At 43.5% G+C, this 27,150-nt stretch overlaps 1 long non-coding RNA gene across 2 annotated transcripts; it reads left to right on the top strand.

The window, feature by feature from the left end:
- On the top strand, nucleotides 1-22,241 carry LOC146199476 (uncharacterized). 2 transcript variants are annotated; one of them, XR_014705085.1, is made up of 4 exons: nucleotides 1-275; nucleotides 623-723; nucleotides 9,561-9,672; nucleotides 21,988-22,241. It is a non-coding gene; the product is annotated as an uncharacterized LOC146199476 (long non-coding RNA). The 2 variants fall into 2 exon arrangements; XR_014705084.1 differs by lacking the exon at nucleotides 9,561-9,672.
- The last annotated feature ends 4,909 nt before the right edge of the window (nucleotides 22,242-27,150 follow it).

Below are 27,150 nucleotides of genomic sequence, written 5' to 3'. Positions count from 1 at the left end.
TTGCTCTCCTTGTTCAGTTCAAGCGCTGCGTTAGCTGTGCGTTGTTTGTTCTTGCGGCCTGTCAGTTACATCGTATTTCGCTTAGAAATCCTTTATTACCGCCGGCTTGACCTCTTAAACTACCCTGTTATATCATTATGAAATGCATCGCAAGCCTCAAGCCTTCGCAGTGTTCACCATTTGCAGCGCGCACACAGGATATGACCTGCAACTTGCTTTCAATGCTCGCTCGCCAACGGCATCAACGGTCTCCGGACAATAATGGAGTCATTCAGGTAAGGTTCGCTTCTATTTTTTTTTCCGCAACTGCAAGTTTAAAACGCGCAAAAGCGTGTAGACTTCTGTTCATTAGCACATATTTTGAAGCCTCAGTTTTACCAAGCGCTATTTTCTTGTACTGGGAGCAGTGGCATTGTCGCTTGTTCGAACATGGGAGGCGCGTAGGCGCTATTTGTTTTGGCAGTGCTGTAACCGCTAATTTTCTTCCGTAGACACAGAAGTATGTGTTCTTGTGCATACATACTTTAATAACTTCCATTTTTTATCATCACAAATATGCATCGGCAGTCACGTTTACGTCCGGTTGACTGAGGCATTACAATTTTGTTCCTTGCACTTCCAGGTGTACACTGTTTTTGAAAATGTTCTCCTGGAAGACAGCTGCTTGCTCAGGGTGGATGCTTGCTTGGTTGCTAAAGGCGTCCCGTGAACAGCATTAAGCTCGTAAGTGTGTTCTTCCGTCACGTGATTCTCAAAAGGCACTACCATGATTAATGGTGATAAATGCTTTATTTGCCTACCTATGCTGTACAAGTGGAGGAACCGCGGCCTTAGGCTAAGCACATGCCCACAAAGTGCGGTCAGCTGTTGCCATGGTCTCCTAGGCTGTTCTGTCTGAGGACGTCATTGCATATTAGGGCACTTCAGATGGGCAAGCAGCTTGAGTATGCGAATGTGTTTGCTTGCACTTTATGTTCTGAAGATTAGTGTCGTGTGTAGCAGCCAATCAAGGAACTAATCGTGAGTTAATCCGAAGAAAATGAATTGTTCATTTTTCACTTCCTGGCATACTTTTTTTCTTCTGTAGAAAAGTCACTTATAAACAGTATGCATACTTTTTTTATAGCTGCAGCATGGACATGCTGTTATAAAGCCACTTTGAAACCTCAAAGAAGTAAAGTTGCTATTTAGGTCATGCTCATAAGAAAGAGAAGCTGCTAAGAATGGCTCACAAATTAATTGTCGAGTCATAAAGAATATTCTTTGTTGCTGTGCAAAATAATGCAAAATGTCATACATCTAAAAAAAAAATCTGTAAACATTTCAGTGACCTGCTGCGTGCTTGCTGAAACACACACACACAAAAAAAAGAAAATGAGGGTGGGGACCAATGTTGAGTGCACACAGGAAGTTGAGTAGCGGAGGAAGTCATCACCGAGCTCTATGACAGCAGACTTGGCATGGCAAGGAGTCATAGAGCACTGGCACGACAGTGTTGCATCGGCTTCAGCTCTTTCCACGCACTTTTGATGGCCTTCCATAACTCATCAGAATTTGCAGTGTGCAGGACCCTTTTTTGCAAAATGGCTTTTAAGGCCTGAAATGTTTTCAGTGACTTTCATATCAGCGACCTTAGGAAGCCAAGCTAGTGTAATGGGCTACAAAGCTTTTCAAGGTGCACTTTCACAATGTGCGCCGTGAGGATAGGGAAAGAATGCTGCGGCAGAAAATGCCCATTCTTGTAAGCCATGATTGACAGCTCTTAACCACACGGCCAGAGTAAAGAGCACATAAATGACGAACACAGGTGCTGAACTTCAATTTTATTCTGTAATCACTAATATTCTGCTTATATACCCATAAAGGCACAGACAAGTGGCGATTTTTGACACTTGTGGCAACAAAAACTAATGTGACAAATAAAAACCAAAAAAAGTACCGAAAGGGCAAACCCGAACGAGGAGAGAACGAGATAGGCAAGTTATCTTTTAAGCCACCAACACATGGAAAGTGGACTAATAAGTACAAAAAAAATACAAATGTGGAAGGAGAGCAGAAAATGGGTAGCAGAGGTAAAGGTAACAATTAGCACAGCAAAATGCATGAGATGAAGTGAACTAAAACTGAAAAAAAAAGCGTCATGAACAGCGACAATGAAGCCAACAATTGACATTGCCAAATGCAGAACACAAGCAGTACTAAATAGCTAAACCAAAGCAAATGAACGAAACGCGCATGATCAACAAGGGTGAAGTCAACAATTAACATAGCGAAAGGATGAAGATGAGGTGCATAAAACCAAACAAGAAAGATAAAATGTCAAGAAATTAATTCAACAAATGTAACAAAGCTAAAACCAGGCTAGATTACAGAATTCCATAAAGAAAGGCAATCTCTTTTTCCAAAAGTGAAATGGAGGGGGTGCTAACACAATCATCCTTGAGCCTCAAAATCTTGGCAGCTTCGACTATTTCATGTGTCAGCTTTACCAATGTGTTTTTAACACTGTTTTTTTTTTTTTTTCAAAGATTGGGTGGCATGGCTTCTTTGAGTCGGTTCCTGCAGTGGACGGGCAGATTCCTGGGGGATTACCTGAGAAGTCATTTTAATGCTCCATTAGCCTTTCATTGATGCATCAAAAAGGCTTGTTTGTCCATGTATACCTTACGGCAAGTGAAAGGCTTAGAGTGAGCGCCTTCTGTACACTGCTCCTAAGGGTTTTCTGTGCTTCTTGGTGCGGCATCTTTTCTTTTTCATTAACGATCCACGAAAGCTGCAATAGTTGCTCAGGGGCAGAAAAGAACGTCAACTCCTGCTTTCTTTTCACTCATCGTAAGGTTGTGGGAAATTTGGTGCATGCAACGAATCACTGCAACCTTTTTGCGTGGCCTGTGCACTTCAGCCAGTGGTTGTGTTTTTGCACTTGGTGTTTTTCAGCACTTTTTCTGCGACAGTGGAGAGGACTTGTAATGGGTACCCTGATTGCGTGAGCCTGCATACCTTTTTCAAGAAGCTTTCTTGCAATTTGTGCTCGCATGACTTGTTCAAGGCGTTGACAAGGGCAGACTGGATGATATTTCTTTTGACCAGCTTTGGAACGAGCGGAGCTACATGTTAGGAAGGGATTGTTTCCCCTTGGTCCAATCCGCCTTTTGCGCGAGTTTTCTGCGCATGCGCGAAGCCCCAGCGGCGACTGATGAAAACACACTGAGAGGCGTCGACGGCGCTTCTCGTCGCCGCACTCATAGCCAACGCACGGGGGCTGGAGGCGCGGTACGTTCACAGCCTCGGTAAAACGATGCCAACCACCTGTGCCGCTTACGTCTGCCACTCTCGAGGCGTGCCGGGATGCAAGACGCGTTTTGTTAGGTTTCCTTCGGCAAGCCGCGACCTGCAACGGCGTGAAGCTTGGATTAGGGCAACCAAGCGTCAAGACGTGAATGGGCGACCTTGGCAGCCGACTGCGTGCTCTCGACTGTGCGAAAAACACTTCGTTACAGGTATGTATGCATCTAAAGGAAATGTGCGTGATGAAAAGTATCTACCGGAGTTTGCACCAAGTCTGTAACCCACCAGTGATAGCCGCAATAAGCATTTGTTCGGCGCGTCTGATGGCGATGAATTTTGTCGTTTGTTGTGAAGGGGCCGGGTAGCGCAGATATCAAAGGTGGTTGTGTGCGCTAGACCGTAATATTTAGCATGTTTTATTGCGACTGCCGCCTGACTAAAAAGAAGAAAAAAAAAAAGGTGTTGTGATGCACCGTCGTCAGCGAGCCGAGTGGTTGAGCTGGTCATGAGGCTCGCGAACGGCAGTGCATTAAAACGCCGTATTTATTTTTTTTCTTGTTAGTGAGGTGGCAGTCACGATAAAACATGCTAAATATTACGGCCTAGCGCACACAGCCGCCTGTGATATCTAAGCTACCTAGCCCTTTCGCACATAAAGATAAGAAGGGACAAAATACATCGCCTTCAGGCCCCGGTGCAACTGAAGCAATCACGCACCGAAGAAATCCTCATTGCAGCTATCACTGGTGCGCTACAGCCTGGGTGAAAACCAGTAGGTACTTTTCATCATGCCTATTTCGCTTAGATGCATACATACCTGTAGTATCTGTGTTTTTGCCGCTCGGAGCATATGACGCACTTGCACGACGCACAGTATTTTTTTTTTTAATTAAAGGCTCGCCTTCGTGCACGCCAATGCATCCGGACTTTGTTCCTTTAATGTACGCAATCAGATGCACTTCGTTAGGGAGCTTGATAATCGTCGTCTTCGTTCAACCGTTCACAACGGCAAGGAAACCGCCCGGCACAATAAATGAGTCTCCTGGAGGGTTCATGCTCGTTCACTTGCAGAGTGGATCGCTCTGGACGTAAAACAGGGTTGGTTCCTGACCGAGATGCGCATCCGATATGTAGGAGATTCACATATGTGTCACCAAGTTGTTGATTCCGCAGAAATCGCGGCGGAGGCAGAAATGAACGTTGGAGATCCTTTCACAACAGAATGACCATTCTCTGCGCACCGAGAACTTTTTCACCACTGCGACCACATCCGTTCCGACTCCTGAGGCCAGAAACCGGCTACAGCTCTGAATCATCCATTGCCAGAAAAATGCAGCGCGTTTCCTGCAGGTGTGCATTTCGGCCAGGACAATGCCCTTTTCACGGGGTGTGTATGTGTGACTCTCTGCCGATCTTCGTGGATGAAATCCTATAGCTGCACGGTTGTAGATGACGCGAGGAGGAAGCGACGCCCATTGCACCATGCCGGTGCCGCGGTGACCGCATTGTGCTCGGTAACTCAAGACACCCCGCGCATATGTGCCGCTCAAAGTCACAGGATACGATTCCACCTAGCTCTGCAGCATCAACAAACCCCTGGCTGCTTTGCCCTTTGAGATCCCTCTCTCTCTCTGCCCCCACGCTCTCCTGTCTGCCGAAAACCTGCACGCGTCGAACACGGCCCGCGCTACACGCTCTTACAATACGAAGATAGTATATGCGTACGTGCGTTATGAGTGGATTGTGAAAACGCTCTACCTTCCCCCATACTGCGTGAACATGATATGCTGCAATCACTGTCACTACTTTCCGCTCCGAGGCCAAAAAAGGGGGGAAGCTTTCGCTTTCTACCAGCGTTGGCGTGGCCATTTCGTATGGTGCGCTCTCGCGTCGTCTGCTACACTGCCGCTCAATGTGTTTCCCGCCCGCTCCCGCATGATGGTGCCACATCCTCGCGCAAAAGGCGGATTGCCCGGCACACATAACTAAGTGTAAAGAAGATTCTTAGTTCCAGGATGTGCATGGAATCATTGTCCGGCATTTCGTGCATAAATTTAAGGGGAGCCAGGGCACTCTTAAGGACACTAAAAATTTCAGGTACTTCATGAAAAAAAAGGCTTCCTTGTCACAGTCGAAAAGAACCAAGAAATCATCCACAAAGCAGAAAATATTTTGAACTTGTTAGTGTTTGAAATGGTTCCTGAGACTTTTGTCATGCATAGCTAAGAACAGATCACTGATAACGGGGCAATACATGATCCATTGCAGATCCTGTGACTTTGGATAAAGTGTAAACCATTCCATTCTAGAAATGTTGATTTTAGGTACACAGAAAGCATAACCAAGAAACCATCTACAGAGACACCACACTCATTCTGGAAGGATACTGCTCCAGGTTTGTCGATAGCTTCACGAACGCATTTCATGAGGTCCCCCATCTTGAGGTATAGAATAAAATAATTTTAACATCTGTAGAAAAACACGGTAGGCTTTCTTTCTATTCCAGTTCAAAGACCTAATGATTTCATCTGCATTCTTTACCAGAAAGGTATCATCGATAGAAAGCAATTTCTGGTTGCCTTGCAAATACATAGAGACGTCTTTCTGCCAGGTATCCTCCGAAACAATAACGCACAGAGGGCACGAGAGGTATATCTGGCAGAAAGACGTCACTATGTATTTGCATGGCAACCTGAAATTACTTTTTATCGATGATCCCTTTCTGGTAAAGAATGCAGATGTAGTCATTAGGTTTTTGAACGGGAAAAGAAACAAAGCCTATCATGCCTTTTCTATAAATGCAAAAGGCTTGTTTTATTCTATACCTCAAGATGGACCTCATGAAATGCGTTCGCAAAGCTATTGACCAACATGGAACCATATCCTCCCAGAGTGAGTGTGGTGTCTCTGTAGATGGTCTCTTAGAATTGTTTTCTGTGTATCTAAAATAAACATTTGCAGAAAGGAATGATTCACACCTTATCCAAAAGCACGGGATCTGCATCATATCATGTATTACTTACTCCCTTGCTCAGTGATCTGTTCTTAGTTATGCATGACAGTAGTCTCAGGAATCACTTTGAAAACTCACGAATTCAAAAAATTTTCTACTTTGGGGACGACTTCTCAGTTAATTTAGACCGTGACGTAGAAACCTTTTTTCATGAAGTACCTGAAGTTTTGAGTGTCTTTAAGAGTATCCTGGCTCCCCTTGAATTAAAGCAAGAAATGCCAGACAATGATTCCATGTGCTTCTTGGAACTAAGCATCTTCACACCCAGTCACGTGAGCTGGGCATTTGAACCAAGGGGCAACTAGCCCTTCCTATAATATGACTCCGCTTGTTCAAAGCTGGTTAGAAGAAATATCATCCAGTCTGCCCTTGTCAATGCCCTGAACAAGTCATGCGAGCACAAATTACAAGAAAGCTTCTTGAAAAAGGTATGCAGGCTCACGCAATCAGGGTACCCGTTACAAGTCCTTTCCACTGTCTCAGAAAAAGTGCTGAAGCACATAGGCAACACGATAATGTTCCAGGGATTCCTTACATGCACCAAATTTCCCACAACTCTACGACGAGTGAAAAGAAAGCAGGAGTTGACGTTGTTTTCTGCCCTCGAGCAACTATTGCAGCTTTGATGAATCGTTAATGAAGAAGAAAAGCAAAAAAAATTAAATAAAAAAGAGGCCACACTAAGAAGCACAGAAAACCCTTAGCAGCACGTGCGGAAGGCGCTCACTCTAAGCCTTTCACTTGCCGTAAGCTATACATGGACCAAACTGGCCGATGAAGGCTAATGGAGCATTAAAATGACTTATCAGGTATATCCCCCAGGAATCTGCCCGTCCACTGCAGGAACCGACTTAAAGAAGCCATGCCACCCAATCTTCGAAAAAAAACTGTGTTAAAAACTCATCGTTATAAGCTGACACATGAAATAGTTAAAGCTGCCAAGATTTTCAGGCTCAAGGATGATAGTGTTAGTACCCCCTCCATTTCACTCTTGGAAAAAAAGATTGCCTTTCTTTATGGACTTCTCTAATCTAGCCTGGTTTTAGCTTTATAACATTTGTTGAATTCATTTCTTGACATTTTATCTTTATTGTTTCGTTTTATGCACCTCATCTTCATCCTTTCGCAATGTAATTGTAGACTTCACCCTTGTTGCTCATGAGCATTTCCTTAATTTGCTTTGTTTTAGCTATTTAGTGCTCATCTTCTGCATTTAGCGGTCAATTGTTGGCTTCATCTTTCTTGTCATGCACTTTTTCTTTCAGTTTTAGTGTACTTCATCTCGTGCGTTTTGCTGTGTAATTGTTAGCTTACGTCTGTTACCCATTTTCTGTTAACCATTGCATTTTTTTTTCTGTTATTAATCCGTTGTTCCACGTGTTGGCGGCTTAAAAAATGATTTGCCTATTTTGTTCTCCCCTTGTTCGGGTTTGCTCTTACGGTACTTCTTTTTGTTTTTATTTGTCACAAGTGTCGAAAATCACCACTAGTCGGTGCCTTTATGGGTATATAAGCAGAGTATCAGTGGTTCCAGAATAAGGTTAAAGTTCAGAGCCTTTGTTCGTCTTTTATGTGTTTACTCTGTCCGTGTGGTTAATTAAGCACTGTCAACCATGAATCAACACCATTAGCCCGACAACTTTTTCTATCCTTGCAAGGTCCTTTTAGCAGGTGAGAAAGGAGCTGGTGGCAATGATTACAAAATAAGCTTGGGAGCTCAGCTGACCATCAATGCAGGGAAGAGGTGAGAGGCTGTCTTTGTGGTAACCTCCCCCCCCCCTCCCCCCCTTCACATGTTTAAGGATTTTTGAGTGCTTGGCCTGAGGCCATTGACATAAAGGGGATCATACCTTAAAATAGCAGTATTTAATGAAAGTTACAGCCTTGGCAGCAAAACAAACATGGTATATAAGAAAGCAAGCCACAGGTCAAAAGACAAAAGTATAATCATTTACTTTTTAGCAACTAGGCAGCACTCTTTTTGTTTCTAGGCCCACCCAGTACAGGCCCACCCAGTAATGCCTTAAAGTTAGGGCTTTTGTGTAGCCATCCTATCTGAATCCTGCTTTGTCACGCCTTTGCCTAATAAATTTATCTGACACATTAAGGCCCTTATCTCACCCCCTGTTACGAACAGGCTGTCACTAACTGAGGCAACAATTTGTAAATTCTTTTTGGTTGCTTTTTGGTGAGATAGTGGGAAGCATCTTTGATTTGGTCTTCATCCCGGTAAGTATGTATGATTATGCCCTCTGAAGCCTCAGCCACTCCAGTTGCTTTTCTGTAGTGCGCTGTCCAGTGATGTCCCTCTAATTCAGAATCTTTTCGCTTGAGGTATCGCGGCAGCCTTATAGGTCCGTAGCCATGCTGAAGCTCTAAGCAATGCATGTTGATAACTGTCCATTTTACAGATTGAAAAAGCGTTCACATCAGAAAGTGAGAAATGAACGATCCATAAATGGGTGTGTTTGGCCAGTGTTTAAATTGCATTTCTTCAATTGTTTGCTGTATAGGACCGTCTTCAGAACATAAAATATGAGCAAGGCCGTTTGTCTGCTCATGCTGCCTGTTCATCTGAAGTGTGCTAATGTGGAGTAACATCCTTAAAGAACAGTATAGCAGATGTGGGCATGCTATTCAACCCATGTACAACCTCTTGACCAATCACTTTGTGGCTAAGTGCAGTTACTACAGGCCTACTATTACCTTCCATGCTATGTGTGTGTTAATTGTTGCACTCCTTATTTAATCTTAAGAGAATGATCTGTGTAGGTAATTGCATAAAATGGATCACTACCTTATTTTGACAACTGATTTATTGCTATTGCTGCCATGCAGCATGTGACACTGATTGAGTGTATTGTTCTCAAGCACTTCCTTCAGCCAATGCTTGGTTTAATAATTTTGTTGTCATTGTCTTGTGTTAAGTAATGGCAATAATTAGTGAACTGGTTGATCTTGTGCCCTTCCAGCAGGTGTGCTTCTGCTTGGCAGCACATGAGAATCAGTGATTCTTGTTTATAAGTCACTGTATCTGTTCTGTTGCCAAACATGTAATTGTACTCAAGGGGACTCAATCACAGTTCTTCAATGCTGTTTTTTTTGTAATACACTAGTTGACTTTGCTTTATATTTGATGATATGTATTCTTTCCTTGACTATCATTGTGTATATCAGTGGGCCTCTTAGATTATCCATTGTCCGCAGGTCGCCTGAGTACAGCCCAGCCATTTGTTTACTAGGGTTGCTCTGGCGTTAGTCTTTCTCCAGGTGGACAGTTCCGGGCTACCTGCTGGCTGCTAGACTTGCCAGGATGATTTTATGTTGGCTACTCGCATCCAACTAGCAAACAACGGAGAGGTGATGGGGAGGTGAGGAATGTCTGCGGCTGTTTTTATTGACTAGGACCGCAGAGCTTCGGGTGAAATTATCTTTTGTTTTAAGGGTGTCTTTAATAATGTGCAGGCAGGTGCTCATTTCAGCTGATCTGCAGTGCTCATTTATTACATCTTTAACTGTCGCCGCATACATATTTTGTATGTGTGTGACATTGTCTCCCATCACATAATTTACAAGATCAGATGTTCGTTCCATATTGAGCTTAATGAGTTCGGATTTGCAAATTATATTTGATCTGTCAAGTTCTAGCATCAACTTATTTTACAGCATTGTTCGAGAACCTTCTCGAGCGCTAGAGCAGACCTCAATTCCCTGTGCACTCAGGCATGCGCATTCATGCAAGTATATCGTCAGCATGCGATACACGGTCCGAGTGTTCGGTATTTACTTTTGTAGCGCAGTGGAAAGGACATACTTTGGTAATTGCTCAGAAATATTTTAAGATGTAACGCATGCATGCACTATCACGTTTCACTTGATTCATTAAGGTGGTCACGACAGCTAACAACTGAGCATAAACTAGTTATTGCATTTCACTCCTCACACGTTAAATTATAAATCCTCGAAATTTGAGTTCATTCGGTGCAGCAGATAGTTTTAAAAATAATTTTTATTATTATTGAAATTGGCTCTCTGGTCTGGCAACCATTGGCCGCTGACGTCATGAGATATCATTCCCATGTCGTCTGCTATTCGCGATGTAGTCTATGTAGGCTGCACTTTTGCATTCATGCTTGGATGGTGGTCACAGATTTTTTTTTTTTCAGCAAAAATATTTTATTCGCATATTCTCTTTTCCTTGAAAAGCCTTTACTATAATATGCGACTTTAGTGATCCTCGGACTTGTTTTGGGCTTCGTCTAGAGATTGCCGAGGAGGCTGAAATGGACGGGCTCATGCTGTATAATTCAATGTATACAATCAGAAGCATCTTATTCTTGCACTATGAGATTTAGCTTGTTTTAGCAACAAGCACTCACGCATATAAAAAGGTACTTGTCCGTTTCTTCCCGCCGTGTACCCGCGCCACGAAAGTGGGGAGGGGTTAGCATTATGTTCCTGATTGCTGAGGTATTGCCGTTGCTCTTTCGGTCCAAAAACTAAGAGTAAGCAAGCATTACCTTGAGGCGAGAGCATACCTTGCAACATTAAAGGAGCAGACAAAACTTTTAAACAAAGCAGTACCTCTTGACGACCTTCCATTGATCAGTTCCGTCGGTGTCGCGGGGCCGAAAACCTCACACTACGGTGATAGGTGCTGGTCGTGCTGGCGTCGTCGCCAGTGTAATGCGAAAAATCATGCGTCGATAAGCTAAAGCTGATAAGCTGACTGACCATGCCTTATGCTGAAGGAAACATGCCTTATTCTATATTGCTTTTGTGCAGTAGCATCTTCATCAAGCGCTTTCTTCTGAGGGTCGGTCACTGAGTCAATCAACTCCCTCCCCCCTCCCTGCAAAGAAAAAAAAAGTCCTTTGATATTGCAGCCTGCATTTCAGACGACGCTCCACCGTGCATAGTCTCCTGTCCGCAGTGATAAGAATGTTTTTAATATGAAAGCGCCTCTACTTTAATAAAACTTTAGCAGCACACCTCTGATTTGAATTCATTATGCAATTGGGGCTGGTACAAAAGCAGCCAATGGTGTGTGCTGTGCCTTCACTGTGGGGAACAACTGCTAGCATGACCAGCGTGGCAGTACGGCCTTGCATGTTGTTTTTCATGCATGATGGCTCACACGGGGAAGATTGGGAAAAAATAAGGCGATAGATAGTGCATGCATTTGGCATTTCTCAAATATTTCTGAGTGCTTCCGAAAACACATTCTTTTTTCACTGTGCAGAAAAATGAAATGAAGACGTGAAAAATTAATGCACTCATGATACTGATGTACTGTCTTTGCCAGAAGTAACCAGGCTGCGTGTTCCGCTTCTCAGTCGGTTAGCAGAGAATTCATAAAACTTCTGATGCTGTAAATTGGTGCAACATAAATGAGAGCTCCTGTCTTCACTTGCCAAAAAGTTATGATCCTCAGGGGATCCATGTTAGCTTCAGAATACAAGCAAGAAGCAAAACATGCAGCCTGGTTACTTTTGGCAAAGACGGTACATGCACTTATTAATGTGCCTTCTCGAGTACGTACTGGGAGCTGCAACCCACGGCAATGCTCGAGAAGGTCCTCAAACAGCAAGTCAAGTAAAATAAGCTGAGTACGGACTTGAGAGATGAAACGTATTTTGCAAATAAATCGATTTAATGAGCATAGTATGATGCAAACATCTGCACTTGTAAATGGTGAGAAGAGATATGTTGCCCCACATACACAAAATAAGTAAGCAATGGCAATGGAAAGACACACAAGATGTCCACCACGACTGGCAGAAATAAGCACTATCCTTGAGATTTGACTGAAGATAAAGCGCACGGGAAGACGCACACAAGAGAAGAAGACACAGGACACGCGCTAACTCACATCTGGTTTATTGCAGCAATAACAGCAAATATATGCTGAAAAGGGTTCATGCGCAGTACATAAAAATCCCATAAAGACAGAGGAAAAAAAATATAAGGAATATTACAAAACATTATCAAGGAATATCACAAAACCCGATCAAGAAAACTGATCTCTGCCTTCCAGAGCCGCACCGACGTATCGCTGACACACCTATCTCCCCTTTTCCCGATATGGAATGCCTCCAACAGCTCACGCGCTGTCTTGTCACGGCCTCTGCCCAGAATCTTAATGTCAGCCAGTCGCGGCTCGCACGCAGTGCAGTTCGCGCAATGCGCTGCCAAATTTGACCCTCCACTCCTTAAAGCCCGCAAATGATCCCCTGCTCGATCATTAATACAGCGCCCGGTTTGGCCAATGTAGGCCTTCCCACAGGTCAGCGGGATCTCATAAACGACCCCCATGCAGCAGTCGACAAACCGCTTGGCATGTTTTTTCTCACAACCGCTCGGTTTTCCAGCACGCGAAATGCGTGAGCAAAGCTCCGCCATCTTCTTCGGAGCGGAGAACACCACCGGCACGCCATGTCTGTTCGCCACTTTCTTCACGTGGTGCGCAACCTTATGCATATACGGTACCACAACAGGTTTAGCCGTATTTCTCACCGGAACAGTTTTCTTTCCAAACATGGCTCGCTTGGTTTTCCGGAGCAGGGCTTCCGTCACTGACATAATGACGGCGCAGGGGTACCCAGCAGACAGCAACCACTGTATTTGCCTATTAAAACTCGACTGCACAGCATGCGGGCACGACTTCGTGAGGGCAGACCCTAAGCTTTGGCTAGCGATAGCTCTTTTAACAGTTTTAGAATGTGCCGAAGAGTAGGGCAAAAGTTGTTTCTGTGCCCGCGGAGCGTACAACCAACAAACATGATCATTCCCTAAAGTAACGTTAATATCTAAAAACTGCAATGAACCCTGTGAAGGAAGTTCATGAGTGAAAACCAGACCTCTCCCATTCTGCCGAAAGTTGTCCAAAATCCCACCCACCGCGTCAGTGTACGTCGAGTTTGGTAGCTTGTTAAGAACAATCAGAAAATCATCCACGTACCGGAATACCTTTAGAACACCTTTCCCATTAAAGCTCTGCTCAAGGGCGCGGTCAACAAAAGCTAAAAACACATTACAAAGAACCGGGGCAACACAAGAACCAATACATATCCCTTGTTTCTGGCGATAAAATCTGTTCTCAAAAGAGATAAACGTAACACTAATATAAAACTCAAGCAAACGCATAAAATTATCCACTGTTAGACCACTAGAGTTCTGAAATTGCACAACCCCACTTTCTTCAATAGCATCTCTAACAGCAACGAACAGGGCAGCATGAGGCACAGAATAATATAAATCTTCCACGTCTACAGAGAATACATAGCCAATCGACTTATTATCCTCGAGAAAGCTCACCACTTCATTCGAATTCTTCGTTAAAAAGGGTCTTGAAACTGCAGTGAATTTAAATGCTTCTGAAGGTACTTGCTTAAAACATGCTGCCAAGTACCATTTTCACTAACAACAGACCTAAAAGGCACATTCAGCTTATGTGTTTTAGCCGTAAAAAACACTGAGAGGGCGCTGTATTAATGATCGAGCAGGGGATCATTTGCGGGCTTTAAGGAGTGGAGGGTCAAATTTGGCAGCGCATTGCGCGAACTGCACTGCGTGCGAGCCGCGACTGGCTGACATTAAGATTCTGGGCAGAGGCCGTGACAAGACAGCGCGTGAGCTGTTGGAGGCATTCCATATCGGGAAAAGGGGAGATAGGTGTGTCAGCGATACGTCGGTGCGGCTCTGGAAGGCAGAGATCTGTTTTCTTGATCGGGTTTTGTGATATTCCTTGATAATGTTTTGTAATATTCCTTATATTTTTTTTCCTCTGTCTTTATGGGATTTTTATGTACTGCGCATGAACCCTTTTCAGCATATATTTGCTGTTATTGCTGCAATAAACCAGATGTGAGTTAGCGCGTGTCCTGTGTCTTCTTCTCTTGTGTGCGTCTTCCCGTGCGCTTTATCTTCAGTCAAATTACAATGCACCATCTAGCCCAAGTTCAAGTTTTGTTAAATCCTTGAGATTGTATGAAATGTCTTGTTCACTAAAGTACCGCCATGCTCACCACTTCCATATAACCTCTGTTGTCTGCTAGCCGCCCAAGCGCAACCCACACTAAATCATCCTTGTGAGAGTGTGGCATTCAGTGGCATATCATCAGAGAAAAAATGACCCCCCCCCCCCCCATACACACAGAAAAATGTAAGAGCTGGCTCCACGCTCGGGCGCCCCTTAGGCTAATAACTTAAGCCCAGTGACAAGGTGGCACGTATGCGGAAACTAACGATAAAAAAGAGTAAGCGTGACAAATGTCTCTTACATGTAATTTATGTTCATTATTTTACCTGTGTTTGCTGTGTTTTTGGTCATTTATTGTTAATGTGACAGTATTGAAGGCCCCGTTTCCCCAAAATCTTGCATTGTTGGTGGCAACGTCGTGAGCAAAAAAGTCATGAGCAGGGTTCTAGCATTTGGTAATAAGCAGGTGACATTTTTGTGAGTCAGGCATTGATTTTTGGTGTTAGTTTGTGTGGCATCATGAGGCCGCATGAGATGCCAAATTGCCTGGAGCTCCTTACGATTGAAGGGTGAGATGGGCCCTTCCGAGTCGCACTTTTGTGCAATGTTGCTAAAGCAGGTATATATATATCTATGTCAGGTTGTCTTTCAGATAATGTGGTAGCTTATCACTGTATGCTAATGAATGTTTGAGATAAATGGATCAGTGACGAAGCGAATAGCAGTATGCAGGTACGAAAAGGTGGGTCACCTTGTAGAAATGCAGACTGAAGACAGTCAAACTACCACATTATACCCTTAAAGGCAGACTTTAAGTATCCCTCCAGGTCTTAATTTTAATTTATTTATCCGAGGGCTGTTTTTAGCACCTGTTTTCCTTCCGGATTTGGTTTTCATTTATAATTGTGTGAATTTAAGGTAGTCTCATTTCTCGCAAGGGTGGAAGAACGGGCTAGTTGCTGGTTCATATTGGGAAAGGAAAAAATGATTGCACACTCGACAAAGTGCTGTGTTGTCATTTTTTGTTCATGTCTCAAAAATGCGCTGTTATTTTTTCTCAAGCTCTCTGTTTACTGAGCTTTTTCATTTCACCTCAGATGCATGACCTACAGTAATGAAGAAGGACATGCCTCTTTGTTTATGCCTTATCACTTAATGTTGTAGTATTATATTTTTTTTCTTATGTCTATAGCCCTGTGTTTTAGATAAAAAGAACGACCGAGGTTGCCCTGCTTTGTTATATTGAACAACAATGCACCATAAAGTTATCCCGCTGTCAAAACATGCATGAACATCGGAGCATATCCTACCTTCCGTTATCACTCTCAAAGAAAGTGCCTAGTATGCAGAAACACTAAGGCGGTAGGCATTGCTAGTGAAGTTAACTGCCGCCTGACCACATGCCCACAGGCTACGAGGTCAGCCACTCAGTGTGTATGTGTGTAAGGGCTGATGTGTTAGCAGAATTAGGGTAGCAGCAGCTTCTCTACACTGCCAGGAAATGAACCACTGACAGGGTTTTAATTAGTTTGAATACTTGTCACGCAGTATGCTGTGTTGGTCCAACTGGTCACATTGCAATGCATCACCTTCTTAGTTGGATCTCTGCCTTCTCCACTACTGCAGAGTGTAGGTAGCAGTGTGTTATTAGTCTGTGCAGACGTAATTGAGCGGAAAGGTTGCTTTGTGGTCCAAGCAACAGCGATCCGATATCACCTTTCTTAAAGGTTGTTGGGCTGGTGGAGTGCATTACGCAAATATTACATGTATAATGTATGTTCTGCATGCACATGTGCTTGGTAGCATTGCCGCAGTATCTTTGACTATTCAGGATCGATGACAAGAATGCCAGCCTACCTACCACCAGCTGTTGTGAACACCTCGATTACTATATTATTGCGTTGCTATAGTGGCTTATCCACAACCAATGACTCGGTCAAAAGAACATAAGCACTCCAGAGAGCTTAGACGTTAGCTTGACAGGGTCAGGGTGCTTACTGAATTTGGTATGGCAAGCATCATGCAAAAAAAGGAAGTGGTGGCAATCCTAAAACTTTTACACTCTGCTAGATATAACTTCTGTGTGGATCTTGCATGAAAGTAGCAATTATCAGTCAATTTTGCAAATATATTCGGTGGAATCAGCTGTGCAATACAGTATGATGCTATAACTGGCTAATTGCACATACATTTAGGTTTTTTTTTATTCTGCAAGCTCGCCATAAGGCATATTATAAAAACCCATCTAAATTGTTTTCCATAAGTAACCGAAGAAGGCTCTTGCTCTTATCGTTGTCGGTGAGCCATTTGGAGAAGTCCGCTTGCCTTGTTGCAGTTAGTCCTACTTCCTGCTGAATCTGTCCTTGATGGTCCCTGCACAAGTGCACAGCAGGTGGCGAACATCCACTTCTGCAGCTGGTGTGCAACACTTCGGGCATGTGGCGGGTCCGATGTCTTCTTGAGATTCCCATCAGCATGTTACAGATAGGGTAAGGGCCGCCCCAGCTCTTATTCTTGTTTCTTGCTATTGTTGTCTGCAGTACTAAAACCTGGCTCCTCATCTCCCTGGTATATGAAGTAATCAATTACAGTCTCTGCATCTCAAATACCCATATATTTGAACCTTTGAACAACAACAGCATCTGGGGACATCACATGCAAAGATTTGAAAATACGCAAACAGACAGGCTAAAGTGACACTCCAAGCTAACCTCATGGTGTCATTACGTGGTTGACTGCTGCCATGCGCAAAGTACAGATGTGTCTGAATTGTTCATTATATACCACAGAGCTAGACGATGATAATGATGGCAGCAGGCAGGGGCAGTACCTCGGGGTGTATGCAGGGCCACTGTACTATGCAGATTCCATTTCCTTCCAAATAACAGGTTCCAAATTTACAAGGAGTGGCTCATACATAAATGTAGCCCTTAGTCGAGTGTAAAAGGCACTCTATATTTCCTTGGTATGGATGATCAGGTCGTTTAGGCTTTTTGAGAAAATGTATTGCATAAAAGGGTTGCCCTTTCTCAGTATTATTTACACTTGGCAAAGTGCTAGACTGCATTATGCAAAGATAGTCTGCAGTCTACCTCTCCCTTCTTGCCACCCTGCTGAAAGATATCTGTTGTATGTCTGTAGCAATGCATCCGTCTGTTGTTTCAGGCTTCTAGGAAAAGTGACACTATGCACAGGCAACCGTAATAAGCATACTTATTGCGTCCCCACTAGCAACGTAAAGCAATTTGCCTTTACAGTGGTCTTGTTTATGCTCTTTCAGCTAATTGCTTGCCTTTTCATGATGCTATTTCCTTACACCTTCAGTTAAGATCACTGCAAAATTGCCATATATGTGCCCTGGGGGTGAAACCGCAGTCATCTGCTGGGAAATAAATCACATGACTGCATTAATTTTGTAAGAACTGAATCTGCAGTTTTTACCACACATTAACGGTGCATTAGAAAGACACCAGTATCAGTTCTGAATGAAAAATGTAACCCTTACTAAATTTTATGTACATAAACACGTGAAAAAGTGCTGGCCTTTACACATTCTTTAAACTGACCACTGAAAGTCAGCAACAGAGCTATCTATGGATACATACACCTTCACATTGTCTTTTTGTTTACTGTTAAATACAAATAAAGTCAGATATCCAAGCATTCAGGCGCCTGATGCAGTCATTGGTTGTGGGTGTGCTGCTTTAGGAATGCAATAATAAAGCAGTTGAGGTGTTCACGACAGCTGGTGGTTAGGTGGGTCGGTGTTTTTGTCATCAACCCTCAACAGTTAAAGGCTAACCAAGCAGATGTGCATGCAGAACATCAATTGTACGCATAGTTTTTGTTTAAAGCATTCTAGCTGCACATCGAGCTTTAAATAAACTGATACCCAGTCGCCGTTGCTCTACTTTTGAAGCAACCTTTCTGCACAAGTAGATCTGCACATACCAACAAGCCTGGTAGGAAGTGGCTCTTTAGCATAACACCATCGGCTGCTGTCTAGTTTCAATTGATGAGTGTGCACTGCTCTACCTACAAAGGAGAGGTGCAGATTATTTGCTCTGTGTGCTATCTGCACGCTCCAGTAATTGAGAAGGTGCAGATCCAGTTGGGCAGGTGACACATTGTCATGTGACCAGTTCGGCTAACAAAGCATACTTCGTGGCTCGTATTCAAACTTCTCAAAGCCCTGTTAGTGGTTGATCACTGCCAGTGTAGAATAGCATTAGTGAAGCTGCTGCTACCCTGACCCTGCTCACACTTCAGAAGTTTTGCCTAGCCGGCACACTGACGGACCAACTGATCGACCTTGTAGCCTGTAAGCATGTGCTCGGGCAGTGGTTAACTTTACTAGTGCTTCTGATTTATAGTTTCTTGCACTGTTTTTTACATGCTCGACACTTTCTTTGAGGATGATAATGGGAGTTAGGATATACTCTGATCTTCATGCATGTTTTGACAGTAGGGTGACTTTATGGTGCATTGTTGTTCGTTATAACAAAGCAGGGTGACCTCAGTAGTTCTTTTTGTCTCAAACTCAAGGCTATAAACACATATTTTGACAGTAGCTCCACCCTCGTTCACAATAAGCATTTGTGATAGCTGAGGCCAATATAGGTGGGCTCTACTTCAGAGCTAGAAAAAAGTAGTGAAACCAGTACCAACAAGTTCCATAAGTACTCACTGGTACCAAGCTGTCGAGGATTTTCTCTTTAGTCTGACATATCGAATACACACACATGTGGCAGCTGTTAAATTAGGTTAAAAAAAATAAACAACAGTAGGCGATAATGCGTAAACAAATTCATCTTCTTCATTGCTGTAGGTAATGCATCTGGGGTGGAATGAAAAAACTCAGTAAGAATAGAGAGCTTGGGAAAAAAATAAACTGCACTCCTAAGACATTGAAAAAGAAAGATGTCAACACAACGCTTTGTCCTTGTCTCAAGAGAGTGCTGTTTTTTTTTCCCAGAGATGAACTACCAGCTAGCTCATTTTTCCACCCTTGCAGGAACAGAGACCACCTTAAATCGACGCGGTGCTACAAATGGAAACCAAGTCCGGAAGGAAAGCAGGTGTTAAAAATCTCGGAAAAATAAATTAAACCTAACTTTAAAACCTGCAGGGATACCTAAAGTCTGCCTTTAAGGGTATGCTGCTAGTTGCTTCGTCACGGATCCATTTATTTCAAACATTTATTAACATACAGTGATAAGCTACCACATTATCCGAAAGACAACCTGACATATATATACTTGCTTTAACAATTGTATAAAAGTGCGACTCGGAGGGGCTTGATTGCCATCTCACTCTTCAATCACAAGGAGCTCCTAGCAATTCGGCATCTCATGCGGCCTCATGATGCCACACAAACTAACACCAAAACTCAATGCCTGACCCACAAAAATGTCACCTGCTTATTACCAAATGCTAGAACCCTGCTTATGACTATTTGCTCACGACATTGTCAACAATAATGCAAGATTTTGGGGAGAATGGGGCCTTCAATACTGTCACATTAAAAATAAATGACCAAAAGCACAGCAAAAACAGGTAAAATAATGAATATAAATTACGTTTGAGACATTTGTCACACTTACTCTTCTTTTTTATTTTAGTTTCTGCATACGTGCTGCCTTTTGAGTGCACTTAAGTTATCTCATTAGCCTACGGGGCGCCCGAGCGTGGAGCCAGCTCTTGCATTTTTCTGTGTGTAGGGGGGAGGGGGGCTACTTTTGGTTGCTCCAGAATGTGTTCATTTTTTCTCGACGATATGCTGCTGGATGCCAGACTTTCACAAGGATGATTTAGTGCGGGCTGCGCTTGGGTAGCTAGCAGACAACAGAGGTGATATGGAAGTGGTGAGCATGTGCGGTACTTCATTGAACATGACATATCGTACAATCTCAAGGATAGTGCTTATTTCTGCCACTCGTGATGGACATCATGTGTGTCTTTCCATTGCCATTGTTTACTTATTTTGTGTGTGTGGGGCAACATATCTCTTCTCACCATTTAAAAGTGCAGATGTTTGCGTCATACTATGCGCATTAAGCCGATTGATTTGTAAAATGCATTTCATCTCAAGTCCATACTCGGTTTACTTTACATGGCTTGCTATTTGAGGGCTTTCTCGGGCATTAGCGCGGATTGCAGCTCCCTGTGCTTAGTCAGGAAGGCACATTAATTCGTACATGTACAGGGTCCTTCAAAATATGTGCGAACACGGCGAAGCGTGCCCGCGCTCCGTGAGCGTCAGCGCATCCGGCGCGGTCGCGCATCGAAACAATGTGGCACATGCGAACGCTTCGAATATGTGCGAATATGCGAATATGTGCGAACGCTTCGCCGTGTTCGCACATATTTTGAAGGACCCTGTACATCAGTATCATGAGTGCACTCATTTTTCACATCTTCATTTCATTTTTCTGCAATTACAGGCAAAAATGTAAAAGTTCTCTGCAGCAGTTGTGAGTAATTGAGAAGTGGTAGAGGTTAATGAGTCCAATTGATAGAGGGTGACGTAGTGTTGTGTGCGAAATAATAATTAGGCCAATAAGGTAATTAGGTAATTAATTAGAGTTAAAACATGCAAAATCATGTCCGTAGCAGTTGTGAGTGATGGAGAAATCGTATAGGTTAATGAGTGGTGTTAATTGATAGAGGGTGATGTAATGTGTGCAAAGAATTAGGCCATTAAGGTAATTAGGTAATTAATAAGAGGCAAAAAATGAAACAGTAAAGGCAAAAATGGTCTCATTAGCTAATGGCTTGGTGCCACATTTGAATGTATCAAATACTAAAATAATTAAACCAGTGAATTAAGGTGACTTCAAGTATGTGATATTACACAACCTGAAGTCGAGCTAAAAAAGGGCATATGAAGGGATTAGCATGCAATTTCAAAGTACCAAAGACTAAAGTAGTTAAGGCAGTCAATTAGAGTGGCGTCAAAGGTGTGACCACGCAACTGGAAATAGAGCTGAAAAAGGGCATAGGAAGGGATTGTGCAATTTGAAAGTACCAAAGACTAAAATGAATAAACAAGAAGTGGATAATGTGAGCTAGAGGCTGTGACGTCGCACTACCAACCGGAAGTCTAGCTGAAGAAGGGCATAGGAAGGGATTGGTGCACAATTTGAAAGTACCAAAGAAAATGGGTAAACAATAAGTGAATTAAGCAAACAGAAGCAACCAACAGCAGATTCCGTGCTTTTGCATTACTCCAATTCAGATTCTGCAGCGCTGTTTTTAGTTGTAGATGGATGCCACTCTGCAGAAGCGGCCTCAGTAAACTCCAGAGGGAGTGGAGGTTCGCCAGTACAGCTGCATGTGTTCTACATCCAAAGCCAATTCTCGAGCAACAAACGGTCCAGTGCCGGCCAGGCTTGTGTTTAGCCTCTGAGGGACTAGCATAGTGGTATTCCCACTTGAGGTATAGCAAATTGGCAGTCAGAATAAACGAAGTATGTGGATTTCTAGATCACTAGCTTTGTTTAATGATTTGGAATGAAAAGTCTACACTTTGTCATGATGTGCCACTGCTAGGGCATACCTAGGTGGCGACCCCAGGCGTTCACACCAAGTTTTGTTTTGTTGCATTAGCTGTAGGTTAAAATGAAAACTTGAGATTAGGAGTATGTTTAGTTGCTTATAATGGTTTGCTTTAACCTCCCTTGCATTGTTTTTATTCTATAAGCAGGCACCTGGAAAATGCAAGGATATCTTGAGCGGCTTCACTCGGCTCGGCAAGCTGCGATGTGGTCGAGCGGCAGGATCACTTGGTTAAAACTTTGCTCACAGGATCACTTGGCTTGTAGCAGTGTTCTGGGCATCTAATGCCAATTAGACTGTGGTGTCGAAAACACTGATGGGCCTAGACCTCACAGAGCACATCCCAAATGTATTGCTGGCATGCACAGCAATTGTGAGAAAATAAAAGCTGTCATCAGCGTGCTTTTGCATCCCTATTTATTGAAGCACCGATTTCACATCACAGACTGTTGTGTGTATGGTGCAAGAAGTGTGGAAAAAATTTGTACATTCACCATTGAACAGTGTGTAGTGGAAATACTATGCACCGTTTTGCAGAGGAAGGTATGGCCAAAGTGAGTCCTACAAAACATATGGCTGGAACTGGTTTAAAAAATGGTAGGATATGTAAAACAGGCCATGAAATTCCATCAGGAGGAGTAAAATAAAACTCTCCTTGAAGGAGTACAGGCACTCCTATCAGTGGAGTCCTTGAACTCCTCCTGGAAGAGTTGTAGGACGCTACTACAGTGTGTAGTTTTACTCCTTTCGGAGGAGTACCTTTACTCTATTCACAGGAGTAGCGCAGTACTCCATCAGTGGAGTCCGATTACTCTATGGCTAGAGAGAGTTCTTTTACTCTGGAAAAAGGAGTCGTATATGGGACAAGCGAAAACTCCTCCAAATGGAGTTCTAGTACTCCTTCTGTTTTTAGAGTGTGGATGCTTTTATGGAAGATATTGTTTGATGTCTTAACCGCCTTTGTTCAAGAGCTCCATGAAATGTCAGGGCGTTCTTAGTTGGAGTTGTTTTCAACGCATTGCTTTTATGATCGATTAACTGCCTTGATGACCGTGTTTTCAGTTTCGCCTTTCTGCTTTTCTCATTGTTCCAACGTGATGATAAAAAACAAGGGAATATTGTCTTCAGTTGCAACCGCAGGATGACAAGCTCGAGACAAGTTGTTTTGTATAATTTTTTTTTTTTTGCTCATTGCATGCGAGTGGGCTCTTTGTTTCGAAACCACTTCTGCTTTCCCCTGCGCTAACAAACAACATCAAGCGACCGGCTCATAGGCCAGTTGCACAAAACTATTGCTTATCCTCTTTGCTTTCATGACACAAAAATAAAGTGCTTTGTGGTTATGCGTGAAAAAAAAAATTAAGTGTACACCAGCGAAATCGCGGTGTATAACTAGACTAGTATATGGCGCTTGTATTCCTTCAAATTTCTTGTTTATGACGTTGCCGCTTTACCACGTGCTTCATGTCGAATACAATTCGATGAATTTTCACTTGCTTCTTGCTAATGGAACAAGAATACCTAGAAAGCACAGCAGATGAGAAGGTCATTACGAAAACAAAAATTGTGTTGTGAATCTTTTTCTCGATCGCGCCTGTGCACATCAATATTTTTCACAGTCACTGCCGCTATCTTACAATTGAAGTGCTGTTATCGAATACAGCCGGCATCAGTGAAAATCAGGTATGAATAATACAACGTCATCGATGCCTGTGCTTGCGCTAAAGTTTGTACATCGCTGACAAAAGTTTTAACGATTACTGTGGCTTCCCTAGATCTTGTTCTCGTCAGTTTGTGCGTCGTCGCGAGCCCAGGCAGCACAAACCATGTGCCCAACATTGAAAGTGTGTTGGAAATTAACTGGCTCTATGTAGAACTGAACATCGCCAACATAGTACCAATATTGGGACCATGATCTGTACGTCCGCGTTGGCATGAGCTGCCAAGTGGGGCTTCTTCTTTTGAAATTCGAGAGTGAGGGGAATCGAATTCTCCGGGAACATTCGATCCCAATTCAGACATGTTGCCCGTAAGTTATAAGCGAGCAAGTTCGTACGGCATGTATAAGCGTGGCGTTATGTCTGTATCAGCTGCAGGCGTTGCACATAGTGGGGTATCTGACGACTGCATGCTATAATGAGCATGTGTGAGGTACTAGAGGCACAAATTAAGGAATTATGGATTAGGCGAGTAGCAAATGACATTTACAAGAAAGAGGAACCGCAAGGGAGCCATAGCCAGGAGCCATTAACGCGTTGTGGCGTCATAAGTGGCCCTCCAATTTTCTTCTTAGAGCGTTAGCTCCACTGCGTTCATCTGCGAATTTTGCGTAATCTTGCACCTAGTGCCTCAGGCGAACCCCAGATGGCGCCACGTTCTCCTGCGTCGCATGTTATTTATTTCATCTCGCGATGTGCAGTAACATGGCCATCTTTTATCATGGGGGCTGCCATTTTATGTATTTGGCGCCATCTAGCGGCCAAGTTGAGAACAACCGCCATGCTGTTACGTGCGGTCCCATCCGCGGAACAGGCGACAAGTAGGGCACATCAGAATTTCGCAGCTTTCGCATGCAAATTTTTGCTTTCTGAAAGTACCTGGCTGAAAGAAAAATAGTTTTTCAGCAGCCGTCAAGCCATTCGGTTAGAAATGACCAAAATTTATGCTCCGGATCGGGCCGGCTGAAATACAAGCCGGATTACAGTTGGTGTGTAACTATGTTGCACAGAGAGGCGGTGGCGCACTATACTGGCCGCGAGGGTGCATGGTGAAGCAAAAGTCAGGGCAGTTTTCGATGTACTTTTTATCCTTAAATGATTTCTCGAGATGGGCTACCGTAGCAATTTGAGCAATGAAAGCAAGCGAATGTAGCCGTTTCAGGTCCTGTTTAGCAGTAATGCTAATCGCGCTACATTTGTTGGGTCAGCTGATCATTCATATACTGTTTACTGCGGGAGTTCTCAAACCTCCACTGGGGTTCTATCATTAAGGATCAATTATCCATTTCGGATCCATTTACTCTGCCCTTGGCTACTTTTGTTGGGTCCACTACTCTGATTTCAGCATTGCCTACATGACTTAACCACCGGTCTGCCGGTATGTTCGGGGAGTGGCGATGACTGTTGTCGACGGCGGGAGCTGCTGTCCTGCAATTTCTTTGCCTGGCCGCTAGCTACGTTTGTCTGATGCTGCCGTCATGCTGGCATCCAGATGAAAGAGAAAATGGACAATTGATACTTATAGAATAGTGACCTTAAATTATGTCCCATAATGACTTCAGCGAAAGTTGCTTTTATTAACAAATATATAGCCCATTTGTGGTCGCAAGGTTTGCTTACTTCAAGAAATTGCTGTTGTTCCCATCACCATATATTCCCATTTATTATCGGCATCAAAAGCTTACGAGATGCGTGTTTAAAAAAATAAAGATGCTGTAGCGCTATTTCCCTAAATAAGTTGACAATAAATTTGTCAGGCATCGCTGTCTTCAAGTGGGGCATGTTCTTTCATACTTTCATAAACCCCAGATGACTGCATCGAAATATTATTTTCTATTCCAGGCGGCATCTCGTAAATATTTGCTGCAAAGAATATCATCCGCTTGTTGCCCAAAGGCTGCCCTTGTTGCACTGGTATTCAGTTTTTCCTGTCCCTTCTCTAGAAACAGTGTTCGGAAATCACACGAAAGGCTGCCAAAGCGAAACATTTTCGCTTGTTGCTAGAAATTCAAAGGCCGCTCATCTTCGTCCAATTGCAGGATTTGCAACTGTAACAGCGTATACGACTACATGCGCGCATACCACCGCTGTTAATCTTTTTATCTTCTGTTATGTTGCTAATTCGAGCAACAGAGTAAAGAAAAACATTTTGCTCGCCGCGGTGCTCCTTGCTTCCGGTGGAGATGGGACGATCAGGAAAAGGAAGGAGATAGGGGAATAAAAAAAGGAAGTACAAGGATGGGGATGAAAATGTGTAGAAAATATAAAAAAATGCGGCAAAGATAGCGCATCGCTCGCATCAGATAACCAGCTTAGACACATTTCGGCTATTCAATACACTTTGTGCGCATGCGCTCTCTAGGCCTGGCGCCCCCGCTGCCATCATCGCGTCCCCACATGCCAGAGGATGAGCGGCGCGGCGCGGTCCGGTTCGAGGCTTTTTTCCTCCTCGCCGCGAAATGGCCGACAGCTAACGCTCGTGAAACTTGGTTCAAAGAGAGTTGAAGCTCAAAAAAAAAAAAAAAAAAAAAAAGTTTCTTGTTTCTTACACGTCAGGCACCGCAGCTTTCTCATGGTTCACCGCGTAAATGAACACAAGACTCCCGTGGTGTAGAGCATGTATGTGTTGTAAACTAGAATTATTGCCGTGGTTTTACTGAAAGCTTCGCGGTGACACTTTGTGGCAAAAACCAAGGCAGACTGTTTGAACTTCCGTGGTGCCTCAAATAATTCCGCTGACATTTCAATGCGGCAGTCCGCGATGAATGAAAAATTTTTCAGCATTTGCTGCTTTTAATTTATTTATTTGTCGAACCATACAGGCCCCAGAGAGCATTGTGTAAGAAGGGATATACAGTATCAAGTAAATGTCGATAACAATAGGCGAGTGAACAACAAGTACAAGATTGCAAAACGTAACAGAATTCCAACGGAAAGAAGACTAGCATGGTAGCAATGATGACAGCAGTACAAGCTTAGCGCGTGCTCATGGAATGAAGAAAGGTCGGTTGATAATGCAATTGAGCCAGGAAGATCATTGCTGATTAATGTGGCGCGTTGCGGATAAATTGTTGTCTTTCGTGCGTCCAAAGATGCTCGAAAAACCAACATTATTTCCACAGCACAAAGCATGCACTTCACCGTCTCCGCTGCAAATCTCTCCATATATAATCGACACGCTTCACAAGGCAGGGGTATACGAAAGCGGACGATGGGCAATTATTCCTGGTCGCAGAACTTATTACTGCGAAGCTTAGCAGACATCGTATCATGCCGTGCTAGTTTCCTTCATTAGCATCGTGCAGGTAACTTGTGATGGAACTAGCAAATAAGAATAACTCGTTGAATAAACTAAGAAACCGTTCCTTGTGTGAAGAAGCATATGAGAATTGCCAACATGCCACAGTGCCATCTATGAGAGCGAGAACCTGCTTGGCCTGGCTGACCGCGCTGACTGTTTGTGCGATAGGGTTACAGATTCGTCCAATCTTAGGGTGAACACGCGAGCGCGGGACCGCCTTTTTCAGAGCACCAATACTTCCTACCCGGTTCCGCATCGCATTGAAATGACAGCCAGTTTGAAGCATGACCTC

Source organism: Amblyomma maculatum, chromosome 2 (assembly GCF_055883805.1).
Source record: "Amblyomma maculatum isolate TAMU_Amacu chromosome 2, ASM5588380v1, whole genome shotgun sequence".
NCBI classification, from domain to species: domain Eukaryota; kingdom Metazoa; phylum Arthropoda; class Arachnida; order Ixodida; family Ixodidae; genus Amblyomma; species Amblyomma maculatum.
This window is presented reverse-complemented; position numbering and strand designations above follow the sequence as displayed.